This window comes from Jaculus jaculus, chromosome 3 (genome assembly GCF_020740685.1).
Source record: "Jaculus jaculus isolate mJacJac1 chromosome 3, mJacJac1.mat.Y.cur, whole genome shotgun sequence".
Taxonomy (NCBI): domain Eukaryota; kingdom Metazoa; phylum Chordata; class Mammalia; order Rodentia; family Dipodidae; genus Jaculus; species Jaculus jaculus.
In genome coordinates, this window is record NC_059104.1 from 43,479,424 (window position 1) to 43,498,676 (window position 19,253).

Consider the following 19,253-nt stretch of genomic DNA (forward strand, 5'->3'; position numbering starts at 1 on the left):
AATATTTTGGTAGGAAGGAGTAAGTAGCTGATGGAAAATATTGGAAAAGGTCAAAAACTGTATGGATAGTATGTTCCAGATAAGAAGGGAATACTGAAGGAGATACAATTTCATTCAAAGCTAATACATATTAATGTAATTTACCACTAATGTCTGGCTACTGGTCAGGATGATGTCTTACTAGAATGACTTCCTCTGCTTTATAGTTTCAAAGAAAGGTATGTTTCTAGCAGTTATATCACATAAGATTGCTATATATTATTAATGTTATGTTATAAATAATTCTAGGTACATACATTTGTGGTTTATTTCTTTTTTTTTTATATATTTTTTTTTAATTTAATTTATTAGTTTTCTTTTCAGTAAATACAGGCAGTTTGGTACCATTATTTAGGCTCATCTGTGATCTACCCCCTCCCATTAGACCCTCCTTATTATTGAAAATGGGTCGTGCATTGTGGAGTTAGCCCCCAGTTATTAGTATGATAAATGTCTCTGAAAATCATGACCCAACATGTAACTCTGACATTCTTTCCGCCCCCTCTTCCGCAAGATTTCCCTGAGCCATGTTGGGTTCATTTTTGGTCTGCTTCAGTGCTGAGGTGTTGGGGGCCTCTGAGGCTCTGGCTCTCTGATTTGGTAGGAGTTGATTTTTCTCTGCGTTGATCTCCTTCCCCTTTGTGCTGGTATCCAGTTCACAGGAAAACATCACCCTTGCTTATTTCGCCAGTTGTCCTTAGTTTCAGTTGGGCCCCTTCTGAGGTATGTTGGGGCAGCTCTCTTCTTAGGATCTGCATCTATCTTTTTTTCCCTCGTTGTTTGTAGTGCAGCTAGGCGGTCGCCATCTTGACCGGAAGCCCCATTTGTGGTTTATTTCTTAAGAAAATGTGTGTTACTTTTCTTAAAAGTTTATTTTTAGGGCTGGAAACATGGCTTAGCAGTTAAAGACACTTGCTTGAAAAGCCTATGGCGCAAGATTTGATTCATTCCCACTTCCCATTTAAAGCTAGGTGCATGTGTATGGAGTGTCTTTTTTTTTTTTTTTTTGTAAAATGTGTTGCAATAGTTAATAAAATATGAAAGTTGGGTTTTTTTCAAAATTAACATTCCCAATGATTAAATAGAGAAAATTAATGTAAACAGTGATTAGAAGCCAAATCTATGCACTTCCTGGTTGAGTTTGTTAGATCATAGGCATGGTGTGTTCACTTTATTAAAGGGAAAGGTTTATTTTTGCTTCACAGTTTACAGGTTTCGATTTCTGACCCGTTATTCCTTCTGATTTGGTGGCTATAGTGAGGCAGTATATCATGGTAGAAACATATGGCAGAGAAAATCAACTTACAGAATAACCAAGAAAAGTGAGAAAGAGAGAGACAGAGAGACAGAATAAACAGTATAGAGTTCCACCATATCCTTCAAAGATAATATACCTACATATGAAGATGGATGAAAATCTATGTATTGACCCACTTGTAAGCAACGATGTAAAAGTCTACAGTCTATAGTCCTACCATAACCTTCAAAGATATACTTACATTGAGCATACAGCTTCCTATCTGTCCCCACCTCTTAAAGGGCCCACCACCTCCTTATAGCTTTACTCTGATATTCAAGCACTTGACACATTCCACATCCAACCCATAGAATGCACTTCAGGTCTCAGTGTAGAGTGGGAAGGACTGAGTTAATTTTGTCTAAGTAAGAATGATAGATCTATTCCATGTAAGTTGGGATATCAGAGGAAGACTTATTTCATAATATCAATGTTTTAAAAGATTATTTTCAATGCTGATAAAATGGTTTAAATTAAAGATTTCATAGGATCAAGCCTAATATTATTACTTCTTTAAAAGTATGGATCTGGGGACTACATGAACAAAGACATTACTTAAGAGTAAGATTTGAAACAGCCCAGCTCTGGTTTAAGGGCTGAATTACAAAAGTCCCAGTCCGCTCAGTCTATCATGATAACATATCATTAATTGGATAGCTCTGCATTTGACTGTTAATCTTGATTGTCATAACTTTGATGGTGATTCCAGAAAGATTAAATTGATAATTTGAGTAAGGTTCAAATCTATACATGGCAGAAGGAATGGTGACTTCTTTGGAGCCTCCTTAATTATAGTATTAATTTGATTCATAAGATCTCCATTTCTAAATTCATTGCGTCCTGAAGATTTCCTCTCATCATAACATCACCTCACTCAGTGTGATTTCAGTTTATGAATTTTAAAGGGACGCACACACACCCACACCACAGTAATGAGGATCATTGGAGAGACGCTCTCAGCTGACACTGGATTGAGGACTTGGTGCCTTAGTTGGTAGCACTGAAAGTATTTGAATAATATATATATTGAGAACAAAATATTAAACTCCAGAATATTTACAGACATCATGGACCATGTTATAAACAGATACTAGATAATTTGTGCATGTGTACATGTCATAACATGAGAGTTAGAGCCTTCAAAGTTGTGAAGCCACAGAAAGAAGGAAGAATTTAGTGTATCAGCAATCTCAGACATGACAGAATATTGCTGGACATCAGCTGTCCTTAAAGTTTAGTGTTCATTACTGTCACCCTTAGATGAGTTAATCTATATTGGAAATAATAAATTTCTATTTTTTGATGTTTATTATTCCTATTATTAACAAGACGTTTCATATGTATACATCATGTGTTGGTACCCTCTTTTCCTTCATACCTGCCCCTATTCCATTAGGGACACTCCTCAGCAGGGTTACAGGTATTCCCAATGAGGTTGTAATTTATGCATTGTGGGATCATCAGTCAATTATTATTTGGGGAATGGAATGCCTCTGGGCAAGATGCCCCAATCTAGGGCACTTACAATCTTTCTGCCCCTATTTTGAAAAGTTCCCTGAGCTGTGGAGGGTAAGTTTTAAATTTACTTCAAGTATGAGCTCTTAGGAGATGCTGGATCTCTACTTTGGTTTGTATTGAGTGACCTCAGTGTCTGTCTCCTTTACCCTGGTGCTGATTATCAAGAACAGCATGAAAGTAGCACTCTTTTCTTAAATTTATTTAATTTATTTTTATCATGTATGGACTTATTTAATCTGTAAACAACACATGCTGGTACCATCCTTTCCCTCCTTTCCGCCCCTTTTCTGAAGAGGCCTTCCACATTGAGAATGCAGGTCAACTCCATGGGGATTGTGGGTCATGAATTATGGGGACAGCAATCAGTTATGGGAAAGAAGCAATGTCTCTGTGCAAAATGTCAACTTGTGGCTCTTACGATCTTTCCACCCCCTCGTCCACAAAATTCATAAGCCATGTTGGGTGCATTTTAAGTCTACTTCAGTAAAGGGCACTAAGATGCCTCTAAATCTCTGGTTTGGTAAGGTTTGTGTGTTCTCAGTATTTATCACCTTCACCCTTTTGCTTATAGCACATTTACTAAGAAAGCAGTGTTCTTGCATATTTCCCCAATTCCTCTGTAGTTTCAGCTCAGGCCAGGGTGGAGTGTACTGGGTCATTTATATTCTCAGGTCCAGCTCCCATCTGAAAAGAGAAGCAGATTCTCCAGATGGAGATTGAGGTCATAACAGGTTAAATGGGATAGCCATGATTAATTTAGAGAGAATTTAAAGGGTGTAAACCCTCTTATAGTCCACGATTGGTAGGATCTTGACAATGTGCAAGCAGAATTGTTATCTGGATATGATTATGACCTGTTTTCCATTTCCAGATATGGTTTCCTTTCCACTGAGTGGCTTTGTTAGCCAATCCAAGAGCAGTTGGATACCCACCATGGCTGTGTGCCACTATTGCACTTGCATGAGAATCACATCAGGTTGTTTGATTCTGGGTTGCTTAGACTTTGAGTTGCTCAGACAGACGTTTGCCATGTTCCCTCAGCAGCTCATGTAGAACCTTCCAGAAATATATGGGCCAATTGCCTTGGGACTGGCTCTTTTCTGGATTCCAACCCGGTCTTTCCATGGTGCATGGCAGCAGCATATGATGTTTTCCACAGTAGGGTCTTACTATTAATCTCTGGTGGGTAATCAAGTGCGCTGACAGAAGTCTGTCTTTTTTTGTTTTGGGAGATCTAGTAGGACTGTCTGATCAACAGGTCATTGTGGATATAAACTACATCCTGGTACAGGGAATTACAGGCCAGTGCTAAGGGAAATGAAAAAAAAAAAAAGACATAGAAGAAAGTGAAATAGAAACAACTTAAGGTTAGGCTTCATCTCACCCCTTCCAGGGATCTTCCATTGAGGTGCCCCCTCTAAGGTTCTCTTTGAGTTTTCTATTTTTTTCTATGTATTTCCTTATAGTATTTATTTATATATTTATTTATTTTATTAGTTATGTACACAGTGTGCATACAGTCATGTTGGTACCATCATTAGCCTCCTCTCTGTCCCCTCCCTCTGCAGGGACCCTCCTCATTGAGGAATATGGGTTGTGCAATGTGGTATTAGCCTTCAGTTTTGGTTAGGAGGAAATGTCTCTGTAAATAATGACCTACTTTGTGGCACTAACAATCTTCCCACACCCTCTTCTGCAAATTTCTCTGAGCCATGTTGGGTTCCTTTTAGGTCTACTTCAGTGAAGAGGTCTTGGGAGCCTCTGTGTCTCTGGATACTTGCTTTGGTAGTAGTTGCATGTTCTCTGTGTCTATCTCCTTCGTGCTTGTGCTGGTACCAGGTTCACCAAGAAAACAGCACTCTTGCTCATTTCCCCAATTACGCTTGGTTTCAGCTGGGGCCCTGTTGAGGTGCAATGGGCTGAGTCACACCTCAGGTTCTGCATCCATCTGAAAAACAGAAGCAAATTCTCAAACAGAGAGTGAAGCAACTTGAGCTAATCCAGGTTAGGAACTGCAGATGAATGAGACAATGTGACAACTGAGTTTCTGTGATTTTGTGTTTTTACTTCGAATGATCTCTTCCAAGTTTCACCATTTTTCTACAAATTTAATTGTTCCACTTTTTCTTATTCCTGAGTAGAATTCCATCATGTAGATATACCACATCTTGGTTATCCATTCATCCAATGATGGGCACCGGGGTTGATTCTAGTTCTTAGCTCTTATGAATTGAGCAGCTATAAGCATGGTTGAGCAAAGAGGAACAAAGATGTGGAAATACTAGGGTAAATGTCCAGCAAGGGAATAACAGGGTCTGTTGGTAACTCTATATCCATCCTTTTCAGGAGTCTCTGTATTGATTTCCACAGTGGTTATACCAGCTTACATTCCCACCAACAGTGAATGAGTGTTTATATTCTCCACATCCTCACCCACATTTGTTTGCATTTGATTTTTTAATGTTTGCTATCCTTACTAGGGTAAGGTGGAACCTCATAGGTATTTTAATTTCAATTTCCCTGATGGTTAGGGATGTTGAATATTTTCTTAAATGTGTGTTAGGAATTTGCAATTATTCCTCTGAGAACTCCCTATTCAGTTCTCTGCCCCACTTTTGGGGTGGGTTATTTGTTTTTTGGTTTTTTGTGGGGTTTTTTTTGTTGTTGTTTTTGTTTGGTTTTTGAGGGTTTTTTTTGTGGATTCAAGATATTAGGCTTCTGTCAGTAGTATAGTTAGATGTTCTATCTTCCACATGTTAGTGAGGGGTTCTAGAGAGGTTTTTATAGCTCTTTATGGTTTTTCTTTTCAGTTGTGTTACTTTGCATTGTGCCCATCTCTTTCTTTAGGTATTATTTCAGTTTGAGTACTGATTTTCTTGATGCTTCCTGAAGTTCATTCTTACATTAGATCAAGCCTTCTTAAAGCTTAATCAATCGGTTATTGAGAATTGAGATCTTCCATTTCTTTTTTTTTTAATTTTTGTTTATTTATTTGAGAGCAACAGACAGAGAGGAGGGGGGAAAGAAAGAGAGGAGGGGAGAGAAAGAGAGAATTGGTGAACCAGGGCCTCTATCCACTGCAAAAGAACTCCAGATGCATGCACTACCTTGTGCTTCTGGCTTACATGGGTACTGGGGAATCAAGCGTCGAACCAGGGTCCTTAGGCTTCACAGTGAAGCACTTAACTACTAAGCCATTTTTCCAGTCTGAGATCTTCCATTTCTTGACTCACCTTTATTCATTCATATTTCTTTTGAGGGCTCTAATATTTTCTTCAATCAAGTTGAGCCTACTGTCAAAAGCTGAATGCTCTAAGAGATGATTTTGTTCAATTTAATTGATATGATTATTTTTTGATGGTTTGCTTCATGTTCAGCAATTCTTTTGACCAGGGTCTCATTGGCTGTTGTGTTTTCGTTTTGGGATTGAATTTCTGTTGATTTCTATGTGATTTCACTGGAGGCTTCCATTGTACGACTAGGTGGAGATCTCTGTTTTCTGACTTTCTTGGCAGGCATTTTATATTGTGGTCTACCCATCTTGGGGAGATACTTTATTGTATTGGGGAAAAAGCAAGTTTTTTTCCTTGTAGGATCTTCAGAGGATCTTCTGTTTTAAATGTTAACTGGATTGGTATCCTGGTGTACAGTGGGGTTATAACCACAGATGTGCAGATTGTCAAGTTTGGAGGTACATCAAAGTACCCGGGGAACCAGGAGCTCTGGCCTACTCACTCCAGGTACATGTACTCTTCAGCACATAGGACTCACAGGCTGGGGAACCAGGTGACAGGCACCTGGAGATCAAGAGTCAGGAGGCCTGCTTCTACAGTGGTGGTGTACCTTCTGACCCAGGGGAATAGGGATGTCAGTACCCAGTGCCAGTCAGGAAAACAGAGCAAAAACCTGTTTCCACAGCACCTACACAGGGACCATGTCTCTCCAAGCCAGGCTGCGGGGGTACCTACAGGGACCAGGAAATTGGGAGGAGTCAAGGAACAAGGATCTGGCCCACTCACTCTGTGCCTCCCACACACACCCTACAATGCAGGGTATCTGGGAATTGGAGACCCAGGGATATTTCCAACAGAAAGGCATAACAAGAGACCTGCTTCTGCAGCAAGCTTGCAGGGTGCAGAAAGCCCCCAGACAACCTCAGGGGGACCTACTGGAACCAGGAAACTTGGAGGAACCCCATGGAATAGGGGTTTGGCCTATCACTCCACCCCCCCCCCCCCAGTGCACATACCCTCCTGTGCAGGGTATCCAGGAATCTACAAATTTCTATTTTGAATCAGCTTTCAAACCATTTAAGCCTTATGATTTGTATCAGAACACAAGACAGTGCATGGGAAAATGTCACCTTATATCTATTGGGCACTAGGTGAGGCAATATATGGCATCTGTGATGGGATGAATTACACCTGTAAAGAACCAAGAAGTTCTTGGATATAGAAATGAAACATCATGCACTGATAATGCAGTTTCAAGTATGTCCTTGAATAGCCAGAGGACATAGCAAGGTCCAACAACAGGTGGCCTGGACCTGTGCTTCACTTCTGTCTTCTCTCTAGTTTCACACCTATGGCATCCTGGAGGGCACATGAAGACTCACTGACAGGCAGAACAGATTCTGCTCTGAAATACAGATGAGCTAGGTGTTAGAGAAAAACAGACTGCTTCTAGACTGCAGTCCCTTTAGAACTGTGCCTGTGCTGGAGGAAATACGCTCAGCAGGAGGAGTCTTATGAAGGCCATTTGACCATTTATTTTAGAGACTTGAGGATGTCCTTAAACTCACACAGACGTGAATATCTACTTGTTTGCTAAAGTTATTTAAAGACAGAAATGGGAAAGTTAGGATCAAAGTTTGTGAGTCCAATGAATAAACCTATGAGATTACACACAAATCATATGCATCTTTTGTCTCACAAAATCCACAAAAGAAAAATATTAAAGACTCAGAACAAAGAGGTGGGCAGCATGAGCTCACAGCAGATACCTTTAAACAACATCTTATGTCATCAACTCCCATGTTTGCACAGTGGGTCTGGGAAGAAAGAATGCATGTTGGAAAGGCTGTAAATAGTGATGGGCTAAGAATGTATTTTTCCCTAGAACTCCCATAAACCTGCCAGCAAAAGAGAACAACTCTGTAGTCCTTATCTTAGCACCATTCATCCAAAGGTCTCTTGGTATCAGGCTAAATATATTGACCTTTTCACAATTCATTCTAACTAGAATTGGCATCTCCTTCAGACAGTCATATGTCTTACCTACTGCAGTGCTTTTGTGAGCATTACCATCTTAGGAAGAAGACCTCTGATTAACAGGTGTAGGATCATGACACTAAAGGATGGATTTTACACAAAAGATATGTGGCAACAATTTCTTGATGATAGAATCCATTGCCTCTATACTGTCATCATATAAAGAATATTAGTACAGTATAATAGATGTAAAAGTTACCAGAAACAAACTGCTCAGATTAATGTAGCTGGGAGATTTAAGATGTGATCATCTAGTGAGAGACCCTCCTCTGTGGCTCTGCTCTAGGAAGGCGAAGTAGACATGGACTTGATCTTTCTAACCCTTACTTTCCAGTCATCTACTTGGGAAACTATGGGGAAAGATCAAACAAGTTAATTTGATTTTGATGAATTCATGAAACAACTCATTCACTCATTCTACTATAGTAAATAAGGCATTCTGTTTGGTGCAGAGTGACCCAGTAAGCAACATAACAACATAGAAATTAATAAATTTGGGTTTCCAATGTGATAATTAATGAATTATTTATGTACTAGAGTAAAGATGATTGGTTGTACATTCATATGAAAACATAAAATTGAATTTTCTTCATTATATATATCAAAAACTATTCCAGGTAGATGGTGATTTCAATGTAAAAAAAAAACATAGTTAACATAATAAAAGAGGGCTGGAGAGATAGCTTAGTGGTTAAGGCACTTGTCTGCAAAGCTACAGGAACCTAAGTTCCATTCCCCAGGACCCATATAAGCAAAATGCACAGGGTGGCACATGAATTTGGAGGTTGACTGCAGTGGCTGGAGGCCTGAGTACACTCATTCTCTCTCTCAATCTCTCCCTCTCTCTCTCTCTCTCTCTCTCTCTCTCTGCCTCTTTCTGACTCTATCTCTCTCAAATAAAATATAAAAAATTAAAAATAGCAAAAAAAATGACATATACTCTCACAATGGGAACAGACATCATAAATTAGTAACGACAGCACAAAATATAGAAAAATATATCTTAGAATAAAATTTATATTTTCTTTAGAGAAGGCAAAAAGATCAGTGTAATCCAAAAATTGTGTTTCCTGGGCATATATAAAAAATACATTACTGAATTATTTTATTATGATAAACAAATAAAAAAGTAACAGCTCAATGGTAAGATCGACATTAGTAAAGATAATGTACATAGGAAGAGATTCAAGTGAGCAGTGATCACAGGTAGTCTAACCCAACAACTAACCATGGAAATGTGTATTAAAATACAGAAAGGTGTCATTCTCACCATGAAGAACGTTAACATTTTTGATAATTCCAAACATCAGCAAGGAATTTAAAATTACATTTATAATTGTCTCAGACAAGGGAAGCATAAAATGACAGGGACATTTTGCAAATTAATCTGGTCAGATCTAGAAGAGTTTAAGATACACTCTATCACTGAAAGTAAGATTCAGATGGATGTGACCATAGACCAGATCACAGTGACCTAATGAAGGCAGTCCTTTATCTCAAACATTAAAACAAAAATGATCTGGGCAGGCCTCCCAGGCCTGGAGCAGTGGCTAATGATGGCCTCAAGGAACCAGACCTATTTTGTCACTCTGCCTTTGTTAATGTGTGGCAGCTGTCCCCCAGCATTATCACACTCCCAGTCCATAAAAAGAAAAACAACAGGCTAGGATGATTAGGTTTGTTGAGTCACCAGCCAGGAGAACTTTATATTTATGCTTCTTCGGCCATCTATGACTCATCCTTCAGCAGGTTGGGATTCAGAGTGGTTTTCAAATTCTAAAGTTGAAGCAGGACACTGTGAAGGGCTCTGAGTAGTGTCCACTGGGCTGCAATTCAACACACCTTTCACAAGCATCTGTACTTGGAGGTGCATGTCTTAATGCCTTGCTACCCAACGTGTGTTCTTCACTCAGTGGATACATTAAGAGCAGAAGCACATGATCTCAAGACCCCCTGCAGACCTCCTGAATCAGGACCTGCCTTGTCACAGGAGTCTTAGGTGGCCTTATGTGCAGACGAAGTTTAAGAAGTCCCACTCATCGCTCTGGAGAAATGGCTCATAGGATAAAGCACCTGTCATAAGAATGTGAGGACCAGACTTCAGATCCCCAGTACCTCTATAGGTGTCAGGTGGGCTTTGGGGTCTACCTGAAATCCCAGTGCTCCAGAGGTGGAAGCCGAAGGACCTCAGAGCAGGTTGGCTAGCTTTACTTGTCAAAGCACTGAGCTCTGGGTTCAAGTGAGAGACCCTGGCCTAGGAAAAAATAAATGTAGATTGATTAAAGAAGACAGTTGAGGTTACCTTCTGTCCTCAGCGAACACCTGTACACACACACACACACACACACACACACACACACACAGAGAGAGAGAGAGAGAGAGAGAGAGAGAGAGAGAGAGAGAGAGAGAGAAAATAAAATAGAAAAACAAGAAACACAAGCCTGCTCATGTAACAGTATATACTGTGCCTTATGGACAACATATAAATAACATATATTAAGAGAACAAATGGTTTTTCATAAATACTTAAAAATAATAGGAATGGGCCAGAGAGATGGCTCAGTAGTCAAAAGAAGTTGCTTGCAAAGCCAGTTGGCACAAGTTCAATTCCCCACTAACCACAAAAATCCTAATATAAAGTGGTAGTTTGGATATAGCATTCACAGTGGCAATGCAATCTGGTACAACAGTATACCAACATACATGTATGTGTGCAAACACATAAAAAATAAATAAATTAACATCTCCCATTAAATTGAACAAATAACAAATTATAACACTCATTAAAAAAGAATGAATATAGAGCTGCTTTGAACAACCATCTTTACCGTGGGCCCTGGTGTGTCTACCCGTTAGTTTATTCAACTTCACCTCTTGTCTTCTATTTTGCCCCAGACTGGGACAGCTTTTCTCCTTCCTGTAGCTGTAGTTTCCTTTCTACCTGCTGCATTGAATCGTCCGAGTGCCCCATGGCATATGCTGCTGTGGATCACAGTTCCAAGATCACCTAAGAATTTGAAGGAAAAGAAGGAAGTTGGGCAGGAGGCATAGAATGGAAGAAAGGCCTCCACCGAAGGGAATGCTGAGCACATGGGGAACAGGGAGCCTGACAGTGAGGTAGATGAGGAAGAAGATGGTGGCGAGGAAGAGCAGGAAGAAGATGAAGACAGTGAGGAAGAAGACAGAGATGAAGATGAGGAAGCTGAGGTAGCCAAAGATGGTAAGAATGACAATATCGGTACCAGCAAGTCAAACAGAAAAGTTAAGTTTTTAAAAAAGGCCACCATGACCTATTCAGCCTCCACTTCCAGTCTCAGAATTGAAATGTGGTCACCTCTGAGTATAGAGACAGGCCCTCTGTCCACTGCAGGCAGTCACCCGTGGGTGACATGGTCTTCACCACCCCACCAAAACCACAATGAGCATTTGCAACAGGGGAGAAAATGAGTCTTAAAGGCATTTTCCCCCTTAAAAATAAAAGAAAAATCTGTTTTATTTGTATTTTATATTCTTATACATATTTAGGGTCAGCCATTTTTTATAACAGGTTACGAAACCCACTTTGCGGAGCATTCTTTGTCCTACTCTTGACCTTATTTGTAATGGAACCATGTACATTATAATTTCAAAGGAGAACAAAAAAATGATTGTTAAAAAAAGGCAAAAACAATGTGTGTGTGTGTGTGTGTGTGTGTGTTCTGAGTATCCTAGTAATATTTTGTGCATATATATGCTTTGCTGAACTATAAGTAGTTTGTATGAGATGCTTACAAAAGGTCCAAGATAGGTAGGCTGGACCCATTTCTGGGCTCCCCCCACCTCTAGGGTCCAAGTTCCTTGTGCCATCAGTGTGTGCACAGGCTGGGCTGTGTGGAGGGAGGAGGCCCGACCCTTGCATCTGGGCTCTTCCCATGTAGCCAGTCTGGGTTGCCTGTACTGATCTGTGTCCTGGAGGGTATAGCTCAAAGTAGACCAGGTCCCTGTTCCATTGATCTTCCTAGCCCCCTGGTCCTGGTAGGTCCCATTCTACATTGCTTGGGGGGCCTGGTACCCATGTGAGCTGTGGAGTCAGGCCTTTTTTTCTGATATCCTGAATTGCCACTAGGTACGAACATCCCTGTTCACCTGAGTCAGAAGGTGAATGGGCCAAAGTGCAAAAACTTGCTTCCACCTCAATAAAATAAAGAATCTTCCTAAAATAGGTACACAACAATGCAAAAAAAGTCAACGAAAATCAGAAAACTGAGACATCTTCTCCAAGGATGTCTAGTCCTACTAAGGAAGCTTCTAACGAAATCATGGAGAAATCAACAGAAATTCATTCCCAAAATGAAAACACAACAACCAATGAAACCCTGGTCAAAAGAATTGCTGAGCAGGAAGCAAACCATCAAAAAAACCAACAATTATATCAGTGAAATTAAACAAAATCATCTCTCAGAGCATGCAGGTCTAATACCAGAACAAGGGTGAAGGAGATAGACACTGTGGACACTCAACACCTACAGAGCCAGAGATCCAGAGGCTCCTAAGTGTGCCCATCAGTGAAGTAGACTTAACGTGCCTCCAGCATGGCTCAGAGAATTTAGCAGAAAAGGGGCAGAAAGATTGTTAGAGCCACAAGTTGGGACATTTTGTACAGAGACATTGTCCATCCCCCTAGCCCTGCAGTTCATGAACCACAATCCCCATGGGGTTGACCTGCATGTCCAAGAGGAAGGCTTCTTCATAAAAGGGGCAGGGAAGAGGGAAAAGATGGTAACAACATGTTATGTTTACATACAAAATATGTCCATAGCTAATAATAAAAATATTTTTGTATAAAACGCTAAAGATAAAAGGTTTCTTCCTATTCATTTTTAAATTTTTTTGTTTATTTTTACTAATTTATTTATTTGAGAGCAACATACAGAGGTAGAAAGAGAGAGAGAGAGAGAGAGAGAGAGAGAGAGAGAGAGAGAGAGAGAGGGAGAGAATGGGCGCACCAGGGCCTCCAGCTTTTGCAAACGAACTCCAGATGCAAGCACCCACTTGTGCATTTGGCTAACGTGGGTCCTGGAGAATTGAGCTTTGAACAGGGGTCCTTAGGCAAGTGCTTAACTGCTAAGCCATCTCTCCAGCCCTCTATCTATTTTTTATAAAGTTGCTGTTTGTTTCTTTTAACCGGTTTGATGTATGTGTGAAACAATGTCCAACAATAAAACTGAATATTGCTTTGCTGAGTTGTTCTAACAGTAACAAAAAGACCAGATAAAAATTAAATCAACAATATTGTAGCATTTGTATGTATTTTAAGTCTAAACAATGGTACAAAAGAATATATTCATAATTATCAAAGTATTAAAAGTTTGCTAATGGAGGGTGATGACTGACTCTCACACTTTATTGGAAGAAAGATGAAAATGTGGTGTAATAAAGCCAATAAGACCATTTGAGCTATATCTCTTTTATTTTATTTCCTGAAAGATTGGAAGCCAATATCCAATCACATTAAGGTGTCTGTTTTGGTGATATCTGTGAAATTATTTACCTAATTTCCTAATGGTTTAAACATTTCACAAAACATTTTTTAAGTAAAACATGAACTTAGCTATGTTAGAAAGAGGTAGACGGTATAACTCTTCTCAAAATGGCAATTTGTTATAAATGATTTTGCAAGAGCTGGGTAAAATGAGTCCATTATTTGTGAAGATTAAGTAAGCCAGCATGAGAGCTTCATTTGTAACTGATGTTTATTATAATGAGCCCAGAATATTTCAGTGGCTTCACAGCACTCTGTGGGAAATAACAGCTAGGAAATTCAAGAATATATATCTAATACATCCCCATATATTTCTAACAAGTATCTTTCAAAACTTCTGGAGATGAATGGAAATGCATTGTGAAGTTGAAAATCATGCCCTGCTGTGAAAGGGCGCTAAACAGCTTTAGCCTATCTGTGACGTTTCCCAGGGCTGTCAGAGCTTACCTTTCTATGACTAGCTTTGGCTTTGTAAGTGATGTTTATTATATGTTCACTCTTATACAGGATACTAAATCTGCTTGGTAAATTTGCATCCTCATTCCTGTCATGTTTGCTTCAGTTTTAACAAGTAATGTTCTTGGTGTTGTCAGTGCTTGATATTGACACTAGAGACTGCATATTATTTTTTTGTTGTAGAGAATAGTTCTTGGCTTAGGATGTTCCTGCCTAGGAATAAGTCTTTGTAGTAAAGGAGTACTCACTCAGCTTATTTTTTTATGTGCACCTGTGACATCTATGTTAGACATTAGGTAAGAGGTGCACAGGAAGAAAATTTAGGGGGAATACCATGTGGATCCCATCCCCCCCCCCCCCCACACACAAAAGGATGGACTAGTCACCGTTAGAAACATTTCCACCCACTTTGCATGTCGTTTCCTTGGAACCTGTCACTCAAAAAAAAAAAAAAAAAAAAAAAAAGAAAAGAAAAGAAAAGAAAAGAAAAGAAATATGGAGATTATTTCTAGTAAAATTTCAGGTCACCACCAAAATGTGAAAGCTTAATCTGAAATCTGCTTCACATAGTATCTCTTTCTATTCCTATAGGATATATCAAGAAAATAGACTACTATGCAAAGGTGATAGGAAGTTTCTTTACTGTCCTTGCTTGTACACTGTGGCTAAAGCAATCAGAGGAGAATTTTGTATCCAGAGCTGGCAAACTTTTAAATTGTCAAATAAGAAGAAAGAGGAGGAGGAGGAGGAGGAAGAAGAAGAAAAAAGGAGGAGGAGGGGAAGGAGGAGAAGGAGAAGAAACTGAATTGTCACTAGTTGTACATATTTCTATTCTTGCCAATTGTAAAAAAAAATAAAAACACTTAAAAACTAATGATTATTCCATGTAATAGCCAAATATAGTGAAGTATTATACCAAATTAATAATTTCTCAAATTCCTGTAATAGTGAGGAACACATCTACAGCATTTAAAATAGAAGAAACCATTAAAAATAAGAAAAAATAGAACTAAAATACAAACATATGATGATAATATTTCAAAAGAGACTGTGCTTTATTTTGGATTTTGTTTGGAATTGGAGATAAACTCAAGGGTCCATGGATTTGAACTGTGGTTTTCAAGTAGTGTTATGAGCAGATAGTCTTTTTAAAAGAAGGAGTGGATTGGCAGCTGATTGTGTGCATATTTTTGCAAGGTTTGATTACTTATTGCAGAACCCTATGTTAGTCCTGGAGAAAATGAATAATTCTAAGATTAACCTTGGAATTTGAATTTTGCTCTGGCTCCTGTTCTACAGTGTGACCTCTTACACGCATCCCTTGTAAGGTCATCTGACAGTGACTTTCATTAGAAGGGAAACAAATAGGGCTGCCTTCTTGAATAATTTCAGATTCTAAACTAAGTAAACTAATTTCCCCATAAAGTTACTCAGCTTCAGCTATGTAGTCATAGCAAATGCTGCAGCTTAAATTTGCAATGTTTTTCAAAGCTAAAGTGTAGAGCCAATTGGTACATCATAGTGGAAATTTTAAGTAGAATTTACTGTTAGGTTAAATTTCTATTATTATTATTATTATTATTATTATTATTATTATCATTATCATTATCATTGGTTTTTCAGGGTATGGTCTCACTCAGGCTGACCTGGAATTCACTATGTAGTCTCAGAATGGCCTCGAACTCACAGCAATCCTCCTAACTGCCTCCCAAGTGCTGGGATTAAAGGCAGGCACCACCACACCCAGCTCAGGTTAAATTTCTTTAGGGATATAACTTCAAAGTGAATTGAAATATTTACAGTTTTTATTTTCGCTCTTTTACTTTTCAACGATGAAGCATGAATGTTTTCTCCACAATGAACTGCCACCATAGTCTGTGACCATAGACAAAAAGCATGGAAAGAAATCTCTACAACTATTGGCCACAATAATCCTTGTCTCTGAATAAAGGTATTTGTCTAAGGTATTTGCTACTGAAATATTACACCAAAATCAAAACATAATAGTGTAGATACTCAGGATAAGAAGAATCAATGATAAATATGTTAATTATCATAAAAAATGTCATTGTAGTAATCCTCACAATTATGAAAAGTTATTCAGTGTATTCATTACTCATTCATAAGCAACATGTAGTCTATATGAACATTTATTAGTTATCTATAGCTGTAAATATGTAAGACATATATATATATTTACATGTACATATATGATTTTATTATTTTTATTCACATTTACTGAATAATGAGATGATTCACATCAATTCCTTAAATTGGCATTGCTGGGAGTAGGGTGGAGAGACAGGAAAGACTTAAATATATAACATTCTTCTGAATTTCTTGAAATTTTGATGATGACAATATATCATATTTTTAAAGATAGTGTAAATAAATAAATAAATAAACAGAAATGTTGTATGGGAGGACAAGAAAGAATCATCTTGGAAGTATTCAAAAACTGCGCACATCTACATATGACACCTACACAGCTGCTCTCACAAAACTGAGAGCAAATGGTAGTCACTGGAGCTTTCAGCGCATTGGCTTTGGGGAGACACTGAACAAAGAACACAAAACTGAATTCACCATAACCAAGATATGTATTAGAAACCATGGCAACACACTATGGAAAATGAGAATAAATTAGGTGCTTGCAAATTGCTAGGGTAGATTTTAAGTGTTGCCCCCAAAATTCATGAAGTCCATAAGTCAAATTGATCAATAGTCATTCTACAATGAGCATCAGGACATGATGCAGTGCAGCCATAATGCATACAATGTTGACTTGTCAATTAAAAATGACAATAAGGCATGTTGAATAGCATTCTCTCAAATTCTCACCATAGGAATCTAGGCACACCACGGTGCCCAGTATAAAGGTATTGCAAATGTGATCAAGGATTTTGAAAGGAAGCCATACTCTTGATTATCCTTCTTGAATCGCATGCAATTGTGTTCCCTTAAAAGGCAGGGGTGATGACATGAGAATGGGGAACAGTGAATGGTACAGCTGCCAGTAAAGAGCAATAGCCCCTAAAATCTCGAGTAGCCCCTAAAATCCTGATTTCCCAAGGAATGGACCATGTCAACACCTGGATTGGAGAACTGGAAGACAGGTTTTGAACTTCTGACTTCCAGACCATTAAAGACCAAATTTGAATTGCTTGAAGCCACCAAACATGTAATAATTTGGTACAGCAACAACCAGAAAGCACATACAACCAGGAGAGTACACTGAAACAAATATGATACAGGAGTGGGGATCCAGGTAACCTGTGTGGCAAAAACCATAAAGATTGATAAAAATGAGTAAATTTCACACTGTACAGAAGGAAATTTGTGTATCATGAATGGGAAGTGAGATTCACCATGGTGTGGGTAGAGCTCACATTTAAACCACAAGCAGGGTGTTTAAATAAAAGCCTAGGGTACCTCTAGTGAAGGACCAAAACCATGACTATTCGATCAGTTATTCAGATAACAAGTACTGCATGTGTACCTCTGACTGGGCAAATAATCAACAGAGTGAATTTACACAGATGTTCAACATAACACTGCTTTTATTGATGATACTTAGAATGAACCCATGAAACCAAGAAGGGCAGAACTGGGTTGGGGATGTAGCTCAGTGATAAAATGTCTGCTTAGCACATTCAAGACCTGGATTTGATCCCCTGTACTTCTAAGCATGCAAAGAAAGAGAGAGAGGAGAGAGATTAATTTATTTTCTCCTCCATGTGAAAGTCACTGATAAAACCAGATCAGAAGTTGAAAGAGTCATTGAGAGCACATATAGAGGATGCAGATCAATGCAATACACTGCGACAGCATATGACATGTCTCCTAGAATCTGAAGGGGTGTTTTGAAGTTTTGCCCTCGAGAGGGAGGCCTGAAATTGCAGATGTTCTCAAAAGAAGGTCACTTTTATTCTTCTAAATATAACATGGTTCTAATATGAGAAAAAAAGCAGAACTGTACAATGCACATCAATGTCAAGTATTCATCATCAAATTAATGCCATTTTGCTTCTGCTTTTGCCACTAACAGCAAGCACCATTGATATACTTCTGAACTGCATAATGTAGAGATGGAGAATAATGTATATGCATGCACCTATAAATATATTTCCATATTGTTTTGTATGGTGTTTGGTATTCTATTACAGTTTTAGAAATATAATCTATTATTCAACATCCACATTTGTTTTCACGCTATAGTATTGGATTTCAAACATAAACTTTTTGAGAAAAGAGTGGTGTGGTCTTGTTAATGTGCTCCAAAGCCCTTTTTGTGTCATGCACACATTATACAGTAATTGGATTCCTGATGCATCTTTAAAAACTAATTTCAAAACACTAAGTAATCAGAGGCTTTGTCTTCAATACAAGACATTGCATCAGCAAAAAGTGTTTATTACTCAGCCACCTGTGTTCTGCACAAAGCAATTGAGGAGACACAGTCCTTGCCCTGAGGAACTGTCTAAAGCTAGTGCCATTGAAGCATTCAAAAACTGTCAGACAACTGAACTAATGACAAACACATGCTACTAACATTATTAAAAATATGAAAGTGCCCACTTCATAATGCTATCTGAAACAAAAGGCAACCCAGCATTTTATCTTGGAAAATAAAACTGATGTGAGAAATTGCTAAATATTCCATTAACATTGTCAAGCTAAACAATGCATATGACAATCATATTTAGAATCTAGAGATGGAAAATTTAAAATGAAAATATGGTTTTGGGTTAGAGTAGATTATGCATGTCACCTTTGCATTTAAAATGGATGCTAGTCTTACTTCCTGAAAAAACAGCCTTTCATGTGTCTCTCTGCAATTGTTGTTTGTTTTATTTTATTTTTTTCAAAATTGAACGTACCTGATTTCAAGGATCAAGAGAAGCTATTATGTGAGACTCAAGCTTCACCGTAGAGTCTGGCATGGGATAGAAATGTAGATGATGAAGAATGAGCAACATAAAATAATACAGTAATACTAGTGAAGCTTCCATCCAAGTATGCCTAGTTATGCAAGTTCCTATTTATGCCTTCTCCTTACCAAGTCTGATATTTAATATCGATAGATGACTGTGATTATGTTAACATCCTTCAGTGAAAAGCAAATGTTGGATCACACTGACTTTTCCTACAT